Below are 12,576 nucleotides of genomic sequence, written 5' to 3'. Positions count from 1 at the left end.
CTTTATATCTGTCGGTACCTGTTACTCCTCTACGGTATTCTCCTAATTAATGACAATCAAATCTTAACACCTGTGATCAAATAAAATGCCCTTATAATCATCAACAAACACGAAAGAAAAAACTTAAAGTATCGGTGAATTGAGTATCAGTTCAAACAGACCCTAGTCCTTAAAGGGCCCCAAACGGTAGGACTAAGGGGCCCATAAAGACTGTACACATTAGGAAATTCGTCGTGCTGTTACCGTAGAGTTTGTTGATGTTTTGCCAGCTGTTGGTTAGTGCTGTCTATTACGTAGAGTTCATAGCATATTAAACCCGGGTTGAGTACAGACCACGGAACATTTAGGCCACGGAACATTGTATACAGTAGCTACGTTGTTGTGGTCGTGAAGGAGTCGTGTTGGGGAGATTATTATTATTATTATTATTATTATTATTATTATTATTATTATTATTATTATTATTATTATTATTATTATTATTATCTGGTACTCTTGTTATTGTTATTAATAGTAAATAATGTTTTTATTTGTTATTATTGATATAGTTATTATTTATCGTTATTGTCCTTGTTGAGGGGTGTCTCTTGTGAGCAGAAGTCGTTGGGGGTGATGGTGGTGGTAGTTAGTGGTCGTTAGCGGTCTGTCTGTTGCTATTAGTGGTGTGTTTTAGGGTGTGTTGTTAAAAGTTGTCAGCGGTTGTGAGGGCATCGTAGCGGTCACCCGTCGTGTCTGTCACTCTCCCCCCCCTCGTTAAAAGTAGTAGTGGACGGGATAGTCTTGATAATTCGGTTGAGAGGGGAGATAGGCGTTATTCTCTCTCTCTAACCTTGTCCCTTCTCTTACTTGGTGGATGCTTTCGGTCCTTGTAATAGCAGTAACAAAAAACAGCAATAACAATAACATTAACGACAATAATAGCAGAAGCAACAGTAAATCATAACAGCAACAGCCGTAACAATTACAGTAACAACAATAACATCAATAACAACAGCAATAACAGTAACTTTAACAACAATAACATCAATAACAGCAGCAATAACATCAATAACAACAGCAATAACAGTAACTTTAACAAAAATAACATCAATAACAGCAGCAATAACATCAATAACAACAGCAATAACAGTAACTTTAACAACAATAACAGTAACATTAACAAGGATAACAACAATAACATCAATACCAATAACAAACAGCAATATGAACAGCAGTAATCATAACAAGAGGATACTAGGGAGAGCTCGTGCCTACCACTTGATCACGTCAGTCATGATACACCGCGGCACCTGCTACACATACACTGCCCTGGCACTCTACCTTCAGGGACAGCAGGGGGGGGCACTGAGGCTGGCACTGGTGGCTGGGAAGGTGAGGGTGTACTGGGAGGAAAAGATTACTGGGGAAGGGATGAAGATGGGGGGGATTGATGGGGAAGATGAGGGAGGATTGGTGGGGAAGAGGCGGAAGGATTGGTGGGGAAGAGGAGGGAGGATTGATGGGGAAGGGAAGGCAAAAGAGGAATATTCTGGGGAAGGGAGATAGAGATGAAGGTTGAGGATTGCTGGAGAAGAGGATTATTTGGAAAGAGGTTTTGTTGGGGGGCGGGTGAAGATGTGGGGAGGCTTTGTCGAGGAAGAGGACTCATGGAGGTAGAGGTGAGGGAAAGGAGGTATACCCTGTAGGTGAGAATTATCTGCCAGTATTCTTGCTGACACCAACTGTAGGAGCATCCAGGCTACTACCATTATCCATGAACAACTACGCTGGACTGGCCATGTTACCCGCATGAACGACAGTAGACTGCCAAAGCAGCTACTTTACAGTCACCAAACGAATAATAAACGTAGCGCCGGCGGACAACTGAAAAGGTATAAGGATAGTCTTAAGACAAACCTGAAAAAGTGCCAAATCGATCCACCTCACCTGGGAGACGATTACTCCACACCGTAACGCTTGGGGGAGCACCACACGAGAAGGTGTCAACACTTTCGAGTTATCCCGACTGCAGACCGAGGCAGACAAACGTCAACGCCGGAAAGACGCTGCCACCGCTCCTCCCGCACTAGATGTAGTCCTCCACATGTGCAGCTTATGTGAATGACTCTGCCGGTCCCATATCGGCCTCTTTAGTCACCTCAAAACTCACCAATGAAGGAGACATCCCTAATAACTCATATCATTGTATCACAGCTGGATGATCGTCATACTCGATTCCGAGTGACAGCAAAGTAGTAGTCGTAGTAGACCATCTACACTGATGGATCTCTTAACACCGCCTGTGGGAGGGCTTGAAGTGCTACGTTGTGACACAACCTAACGGTAATGCAATTGAGAAAGGAGTTAGAATTAATAACTGGGCATCCACTATACAAACTGAATTAGTTGCTATACTCACAGCTATTGAATTTATTGAGACATCTGTCACTGACAGTCTCATCATCACTGTTTCTCTATCCTCTCTACTTGCCCTTGACACCCTCAACTTAAGTTGTCACGCCCTTGTCTTTGAAGCCAGTACCTTGTTGACGGGGGTGTCAAGATCAAACTGTTGTGGATCCCCTCTCACATAGGCCTCAAAGAACATGACAGAGTTGATGCCCTCGCTAAACTCGCGTCTAACAAAGACACCGTCGAATACAATCTGGGTCTGGCAAAAAGAACCCTTAAAACTGTAATTAGGAAAAAACTTATTCATGAATTTGACGCAAGCAGACAAGTGCAAACAGGAAAGAGTCGATCCATTATATACCATGATGAGATGCATCAAGTGAAACATGTATATGGAGCAAGTAACAAGATCACTAGATTACAAGATGTTGTAACTGCTAGGCTAAGGTTAGGGTATAAGTACCTCTGGCAGTACTGTATGTTCCTCAAGCAGATGTGTACAAGACTATATGTAAAGTGTGTGGCCATACATATGGCCACACACTCCACCACTACGTCCTCGACTGTGTGAAGATAGAACCTTTTAGGGACAGGTCCAAGCACACTGTGTGTGAAATGGCACAACATTTCATCTCTGATGGCAAGATAGCCGACATATTAAGATTGTATCCACTTTTTTTTTTACTCAGTACTTAAGTTATTTCCCAAGTATAGAACCAAACACACACTGTGCTTGAATACCTCTCACGCAAATGTGAATAACAGAGTGTGCGGCCAGACATACTGCCTCACACTCCTGTACTCACTCAGTTGTCAATAACTCACGCAGTTGTCAATAAGTTACCCTCATAAGAACATAAGAACATAAGAATGGAGGAAACTGCAGCGGGCCTATTGGCCCATACTGGGCAGTCCCGTTTACACCCAACCCCCATTGCTCATATAAGCATCCAACTTATGTTTGAAGCTATTCAGCGTATTCGTGTTAATGATGATATTTGGTAACTTGTTCCATTCATCCACTACTCTGTTTCCAAACCAGTGTTTACCTATTTCACGCCTAAATCTAAATTTGTCTAATTTAAAACCATTGTCACGAGTTCGCTCCTGGTTGGATAGTTTGAGTACCTTTGTAACGTCCCCTTTGTTTAGCCCTGACTTCCACTTATACACCTCTATCAGGTCGCCCCTCGCTCTGCGTCTCTCGAGGGAGTGCAAATTAAGATGCTTTAACCTGTCTCTATACTCAAGGTTCCTAATGCCCGGGATTAGTCTTGTCATTCTCCTCTGAATTCTTTCCAAGGATTCTATATCCATTCTGTAATACGGTGACCAGAACTGAACTGCGTAATCCAGGTGTGGTCTCACAAGAGCAAGATACAGTTTTAGGGTGACCTCGCTAGTCTTGTAACTAACACTCCTTTGTATGAACCCAAGTACTTTATTAGCCTTGTTACGAGCAAAAACACATTGTTTACTTGGCTTAAGGTTCTTACTTATCATTACTCCCAAATCTCTCTCGCAGTCGGATTTCTCTATGGCATCGTTGTTCATCTGGTATCTGCTTTCCCTGTTTAGATCTCCTATACTGAGTACCTTACATTTGTCCACGTTGAATTTCATCTGCCATTTTTCAGACCATTCGAAAAATTTGTTTAGATCTTCCTGTAGTATAGAACTAAACAAAGAATGTATTTGAAATACTCTGTACCATTCAATGCCATAATATCCTGACCTCTGGGGTTAGTTATACAGACCCTTTGTGAACTCTGTAATCCTTTTACGTTACCGCTCACAGGATGAGTATGGGGTGCACAATAAACTAGCCGCTGTACGTGGCAAAATTAAAAGGAATCTCTCAACCACGCCCACATTCTATACCGCCACTCCCTCACCACATAACCCACATGACCACGATTGTTTTAACTACGCCCAAATCCCCCCACGCCCTCTCATGCACACATACCCTCCTCCCCCACCATCCTCCACCCCTTACGACCCACATACCAGGTTCATAATATTTGTGTGTGTGTGTGTGTGTGTGTGTGTGTGTGTGTGTGTGTGTGGATGACGTCATATATACAGGGTCAACCTAGCCCTTCTTCCCTCCTGGCTTTGTCCTGACCTCTCACCTCACCTGTCCCCATCTCTCTCCCCACCTTCCCCCTTCTCTTCCACTCCCTCTTCTTATTTCTCCACCCTATTTCCCATCGTCTCTCTCCTTCTCTTATTTCTCTTTCCACTCTGTTTTTCTGTCTCACTTTTCCTCTCCCCTTCATTCTTCCTCTCACCCGCCATTCTTCTCCTCCTCCTTATCACCATGCTGCTCTTTCGTCTATTCTTTCCCTCCCTTCCTCTTTCCTCCCTTCCTCTTTCCTCCCTTCTTCCATTCTCTCTCCCCTTTCCTTTCCCTCCTCCTTTCCCTCTCCCTTCTCCCCTCTCTTCCTCTCCTCTCCCTTCTCCCCATTCTCCCCCTCAGCTTCCCCCTCCCTCCCTCCCCTCTCCCCCTCCTTACCTCCCCTTCCCCCTCCTCCAGCTCCCCAGGGAGGGCGGAAGTTACAGTTGTTAAGGACATGAATCAGTAGACGTCAAGGCCCCAGCATCCTACAGGATCCGCCCACCTCCTCCTCTTTGTTATAGCGAACCTCTTGCACCCACCAACAGTTATTCTCTCTCTCTCTCTCTCTCTCAATTGTTTTATCCTTCGGGAAAATTGCTGTGAATTGTGGATGTTCGTTGTCGAGGAAAGTAACGTAACTCGGTCAATTTATTTTGATAGATTAAAGTTCAGGTGCTCGGTCTGTGAGGATGGGACGGGGACGTGTGCAATTGTTTTGTTTTTTTATTTTACAAATTTATTGGCAAAACTTAAAATACAATTTGCCTGTTCTGAGTAGTTCGGTCAGGCCTTGACACTGAAGGTGCTTTCACTTCACCGCCACGTAGGACAGAGGTTCATACACAAAGGGGATAGCAGTATAGGTCAAATTTATTAATCTTATATTATATTTGAAGACTAGTCAGTGTGGACTAGCAAATTTAAGCTAGACTGCAAGAATGTCCTCACAGACTCTTGATTCATTGTAGCAGTTAAATAATTCATGATACAATAAGCCAGGTGGCGTGAAGTCTTTGACAGTGTGACAAACTTTACATGCCGAATATTCCGGTATGGGTCACTAACTTAACCAGATGTGTCTGTATCCTAGCCTAATTCTGGCCACGACTACATCACATTGTCTGGTTCTGTCCTTATGCTGGCCATACCGGTACCTCTTGTCACAAAATTTGTCATATTTACTAATGCTGCAACTACCAGGTCTCTCTGCATTTCTCAGTTCTTCTAGATCAGAGTTCAATTGTTTTGTATTGTATGTTTTAAGTACAGCATTGGACAGAGCAGAGGGTCGTGGGGCTTTTGTTTTGGTGTAGACAAGGAGAACCAGGAACTACTAGACAGGTGCTCGTGTGTAGGTGGTGGTAGAGGCTGGGAAGAAGCTGGTGGAGGTATCGATGAGGACTTTGTTACCTGGATCAAGGGAGGGGGACGAGCGGATTGTGAGCAGACGTGGAGGCTATAATGTGTGTGTGTGTGTGTGTGTGTGTGTGTGTGTGTGTGTGTGTGTGTGTGTGTGTGTGTGTGTGTGTGTGTGTGTGTGTGTGTGTGTGTGTGTGTGTGTGTGTGTGTGTGTGTGTGTGTGTGTGTGTGTGTGTGTGTGTGTCATTTGCATTGTGATAGCTTTTAATACCACACGGTTAATTCACCTCTGCACTATAGCTTCCTCCTCCTCTAGTGGCACAGTACCTTCCTTAGCCTCCCCTTCAACCCATCCCCACCGACCAACCCCCACCCCCACCGACCAACCCCACCCCCCACCGACCAACCCCCACACCCCCCACCGACCAACCCCCACACCCCACCGACCGACCAACCCCACACACACCGACCAACCCCACACGACCAACCGACCAACCCCCACACACCCCACCACCGACCAACCCCACACACCCCACCACCGACCAACCCCCACACACCCACCACCGACCAACCCCACACACCACCACCGACCAACCCCACACACCCCACCACCGACCAACCCCACACACCCCACCACCGACCAACCCCCACACACCCCACCACCGACCAACCCCCACACACCCCACCACCGACCAACCCCCACACACCCCACCACCGACCAACCACACGACCAACCCCACACCCCCACCGACCAACCCCACACACCGACCAACCCCCACACCCCCCACCGACCAACTCCCACACCCCCCACCTACCAACCCCCACACCCCTGTACACTTCAATACACCCACACTCGTTCTACACCCATTAACCCTTTACACCCTACCTGGCAATCTCAGCGCCCCGCCCTTAATCCCCTACACTAATGACCACTAGTTGAACACCCTCCAGGTACACGCTCGGTACTCACCCCTCCCTACGTCACTACGTCATCCATACAGCTTACGTCACTATGTAAACGTCATCCATACAGCTTACGTCACTCTGTACACGTCATCCATACAGCTTACGTCACTATGTATACGTCATCCATACAGCTTACGTCACTATGTAAACGTCATCCATACAGCTTACGTCACTCTGTACACGTCATCCATACAGCTTACGTCACTATGTATACGTCATCCATACAGCTTACGTCACTATGTACACGTCATCCATACAGCTTACGTCACTATGTAAACGTCATCCATACAGCTTACGTCACCCTACACGTCAGGTTGTTTTCATGTTGTAAATATCATCGTACCACTCTTGTCCGTCCGTCCGTCCTTAGCATATTCGACCGTGAATCCGTATCTGGGTAACTGTGAGACGACGGTATTGGCCACACAGTCATTAAGCCTCACACACACACACACACACACGCCCTTTAATCACCTGTTCAGAGGGTCGAGCTATTTTGGTCGACTTTGTAAACAGTGAAACAGATGTGTTTACCGGATGAGGCTGTATTTTCCACCTGTCTCTCCCCTCCCCCCCTCCCCCTTCCTCCTTTCCCCCTTCCCTCCTATTCCTTCTCCTTCCATCCGTCTGTCACGCCTCTCTCCTCTCCCCCCTCATTATCTATTTTCCTGATCCTCTCTCTCTCTCTCTCTCTCTCTCTCTCTCTCTCTCTCTCTCTCTCATACTGGTCCTCTACTTCCCTCCTCCCTATTCATACCTCTCTTCTCCTCCTCCTCCTCCCCTACCCTATCTTAAATCATCGTGCTTAACCCCCCTCATCCCACCTCCCCCCTCCACCTCCCCTCAACCCCACAGCTGCTGCAACTCCTGGGGTCATCAGTGATCCTCCTACACCTCCTTCACCCCCCTCCTTCACCCCTTCTCCTCCATTCTCTCACTTGAGGCTGTATAGTAGGTCAATTAGTCCCTGTTATAGTAAACCCCTCCTTGTGGCACCCTAACCTAACCCTAACCTAACATGATGATTAGGACCCACTAGGATACTTGTTCATAAAGGTTTAGTGTTATAGGATGTCTCGCTCTTCCCTCTCCTTCCCCAACACCTCTCTCCTTATTCCCATCCCCCTTCCCCAACACCTCTCCCCTCCCTCCCCAACACATCTCCCCTCTCCTCCCCAACATCCCCCCCGCTCCTCTCCATCCTCCTCCTACCTCCTTCCTCAACACGGCGAAAAAGAATCTCCACACTCTCGTCTAGTTAGTTCACACAGAGGTACAATTTGTTTTAATTTTACGTTTTTTTTTATATTTTTTTATTCTCCCCCCTCCCCCCCAAGATTTTCTGACGGTAAACCTGTTAAAACCTCATTAAACCCCAGAGATCATTGGGTTAACACGTTTCAAGGTTTAGATTTAAGGTTTAACCAAAGATTAATCACCCCGTTAAACCTTTCTGTTCTGTTGTTAATTTGTTTTAGTTTATTGTGCCCGTGACTATTTGGGAGGGAGGAGCTACTATTAACCCCCTTAATAAATAATAATAATAATAATAATAATAATAATAATAATAATAATAGTTTTGGTATATTTTTGGTATCATGTAACTTCATAAAGAATAAATCTCTCATATATTTTTTTTTTTTTGAGGATTTGATTAAAAAAAATTCTCCTTTCAACGTAATAATATTTTTTGGGTCTTGTTTTCTCATTTTTGGGCGGTGGCGGTGGGGTGGGGTGGGCGGGATGGGTAGGTGTGGTAGTAGGTGTTAGATGGGCGTATGAGGTGGGTAGGTGTTAGGTGGAGTGGGCGTATGAGGTGGGTGGGTGTATGAGGTGAGGTGAGTAGGTGTTAGTTTGGAGTATGAGGTGGGCGGGGTGGGTGTGTGAGGTAGGCAGGGGTGGTGTGTGATGTGGGCAGGGGTGGGTGTGTGGGGTAGGCAGGGGTGGGTGTGTGATGTGGGCGGGGTGGGTGTGTGAGGTGGGCAGGGGTGGGTGTGTGATGTGGGCAGGGGTGGGTGTGCGAGGTGGGCGGGGGTGGTGTCTGGACTGCCCTGGTTTACCCACTGCCCGTCTAGACTTGTATTGATTTCCTCCTGCTAATGTTCCCGTGGGCTTACCTGCCGCCACCTGTTAGGTCTACGAGAGAGAGAGAGAGAGAGAGAGAGAGAGAGAGTACTTGCTTGTGCAGGTACGTATGGGAGAGAGAGAGAAAGAAAGTAAAGGAGGAAAACAATGGAAAGAGAAGTGAATGCAGGAGAGGACAAGTGACTTAAGAGAAAGAGAGCGAGCAGAAGAGAATAGAAGGAACGAGGGAATGAGGGGAGAATGTTTTAAGCTTACATGTAATACAACTCAGGGTAATGGGGGAAGGGGTGGTGAAGGAGGTGACCTGGTGATGGGGAAAGACGGGGAGGGGGTGACCTGTTGATGGGGATGTGGAGGGAGTCATACAGGAGGAGGGGTGTTTATACTGGGTTGGAGGAGGAGGTGAAGTTAGGGGTGACCTTGTGGTGTGGTAGGAGGGGAGATAAGAGTGGTGTGTGCAGGTTGGGGTTACGTCGAGGATGACCTTGAAGTGGGGGTAAGGGTGTTGGGGGAAAGTTAATGGTGACCTTGAAGGGAGGGGGAAGTGGAAAGGGGGGCGTGTGGGAGGGGCGGTGGAGGTGAGTTTGGAAGGTTACGGGGTGACCTCAGAGCACAGTATCGACCCGGTTGCATTCCCTAGAGCTTGACCTTGTAATGCAGACACCCACCAGGGAAGGTTTCACACACACACACACACACACACACGTACACGTGGACGTATTGGAACATTAACCCAATCGAGACCGGTTTATCCCAGTTCATGTAGATATACCAGAACGTATGATTATTTCCCCAGGGTGGTGGGCGTGTGGTGATGGTGGTGGGCGTGAGAGAGTTATTGTTGGGTCGATAGAGAGAGGCTTGGTAGGCACCCACGACGAGCCCCGGGACAGAATCGAGGTGCACCGTGCAGGTATGGACGGCATTTTGGTGCTGGGTGATTCTCCCACGGTCCATGTGTGGTCCAGCACATACATGATGATGATAATAATAATAATAATAATAATAATAATAATAATAATAATAATAATAATAATAATAATAATAATAATAATGGTTGCCCCTCTTGTAACGAGGATGGCCGGCCCAAGGGCCACTTCGGCGTGAATTTGTTTAAGGTGTAGAAGCTGTCACCAACACAACAACCACACCCTAAGTTAACGAGTTGCATGACCCAGTGTCAAGGAATAGTCCGAGAAGACCGGACAACTCGCCAACTGCACCGGCTAACCATACATACATACACACACACACACACACACACACATATACATACATACATACATACATACATACATACATACATACATACATACATACATATTATATATGCATACATACCTGTATATACAGTATACTGTATACATACATACATACATACATTCATACATACATACATACATACATACACTGTATACTTACATACATGCATACACTGTATACATACATACATACATACACTGTATACATACATACATACACTGTATACATACACTGTATACATACATACATACATACGTACGTACATAATTGTTCCTGGTACCCGGGGTAGCCTACCCCTCCTCCCATAAGACACAGGACTGAGCGTCGTATGCCATCACTACTCAACAGGGAGACTGGCTTTGTAACATGTCCCTTGGTCCCTCTTAACGTACTCTGGCGCACTCAGATCTTTATTGTGTCATTTCATCAGGTTTTTACATAATTCTAATGATTTAGTCTGTGTGTGTAACGTTCGTCCAGATTATATGAAGGTCTTGGTGACGCTGTTATCTGGTTAAACCCTTGGCTGAGATTACATAACCCTTTGAGTACTGAAGGGGTTAACTCGTCTTATTTACAGTTCTAGGTTATCGTATTCTAGGATTGAAGTCATCGTATTCAAGGGATTAAACCATCAGGTTAAGTTATCTTTGAAAGGGTCAACGTTGACTGCTCGCCTACAGTACTTTCAGTCGATTTTTTTTCGTGTGTGTTGTGTATTTTATTCTGTAAGTTCGTGTTTTGATTTGTTACGAGTTTAAACATCTGTGTTACGTCATGCAGGGTGTGGATGTGTGCATCTACTTCTTATGGACGCTAGGTATTATTATTTTGGTTATTTTATTATTATTATTTGTATTATTATTATTATTATTATTATTATTATTATTGTTATTATTATTATTATTATTATTATTATTATTTTTATTATATTTCACTAAAGATGCATAAATACCAGTCCAGGCACACATTTGGTTAAATTGTATGGGCAAAATTATTTCCTACTGTATAAGTTTCTTGACATTTTTTTTCTCTCTTGTTCTATCTTCTCCGTCTATATATCTCGCCCGGTACGATCTGTCGCGTCAGGTAATCGTGAGGAAGGGATCGTTAGAAGGGGAGGAAACTTGGCCCATCTCCTGCCGGGTACGAGAGATGTTTTCCCGGGCGTCTGCTGAGGTCGTGACTGTCCGCCTAGCCTCGTGTGTTTCCTGGACGCCAGACTCTCGTGGGAATAACGTGAGAAAAAAACCACGCTTATTTTATGCCATATCTGAAGAAAATCACCATATAAAGGCTAGCAGGTAGGCAGGAATTTTATGCGAGGAGGAAAACAGGCAGGTTAGTAAGCAGGGAAGCACGAAGAGATGAATACAAACACAGGAGACTGACAAAGGAACTCCTGACCCATAAAATGTAAACACGAGAATCCCCGACGAAGAAAACCTGGCCCAGTGAGTCCGACGTCTTCCTCCCTCAGGACGGGGCCCCGTTGCGTGTGTTGGTGTTACCAGCCCCAGTGGTGGTGACCGTGGAAAATATCTTAGAACGTGTTTTACGCTTTTATTTCACACGTGGAGAAAAGGAAGGAAAGGGGTGAGAGATACTGTGAGAGTTTGTTTTGTGTAACGTGGGGATTTAGAGAACTGTGATTCGTATCTACCTGTTCTTCTACTTGTATCTACTTGTACCTCCCGTACTTATATCTACGTGTACCTGTATTTATATCTACCTGTACTTGTATCTACCTGCACTTGTACTTATATCTACCTGTACCTGCACTTATATCTTTCTGTACCTGTAAAAGTCGTAATACCTCAAGACGTTTTTTTTATATCTGTGATTCAGACTATTTCACTGTATTCTGGTCAATGAATCGAGCTTCCAGAAATCATCTCCGCGTCACACCCAGATAACGAAAGTCTTCAGAAATTCCTGGACGTGAGGATGGTGGAGTGGAAACGACTCAGGGACCAGGTGACCGAACTCACATTAACACTTTTGTATCAGGGCCGTCTTAACAGAATTGTAGGCCCTGGGCAAAGCAATGTCCTGGGGCCCCTACCCACCCACCCACTCAAATGAAAACTAAAATTTTCAGTAAAATTAAACATATAATTAATTGGTACGTTGAATAACACAAACGTTTAAACATATAATTAATTGGTAAAGCAAGAATTAATCAACAGATTAATTAGATAAGACTGGGTTCGATTTTCAGCCTAAATCTGTGATATAACACGGCTCCTCAACCCATCAACGATACAGCGAAAAAAATTGATTATCAAAATAATATCGAAATATTTTGCACGGCGATAAATTTGCTAAATCCGGATGCACCATTCCCAAAAGCGATGGTGATTTGTTCTGTAATGGTTTAGTAAATTTCCTAT

Source organism: Homarus americanus, unplaced genomic scaffold (genome assembly GCF_018991925.1).
Source record: "Homarus americanus isolate GMGI-L3 unplaced genomic scaffold, GMGI_Hamer_2.0 scaffold7626, whole genome shotgun sequence".
Classification (NCBI taxonomy): Eukaryota; Metazoa; Arthropoda; class Malacostraca; order Decapoda; family Nephropidae; genus Homarus; species Homarus americanus.
This window is presented reverse-complemented; position numbering follows the sequence as displayed.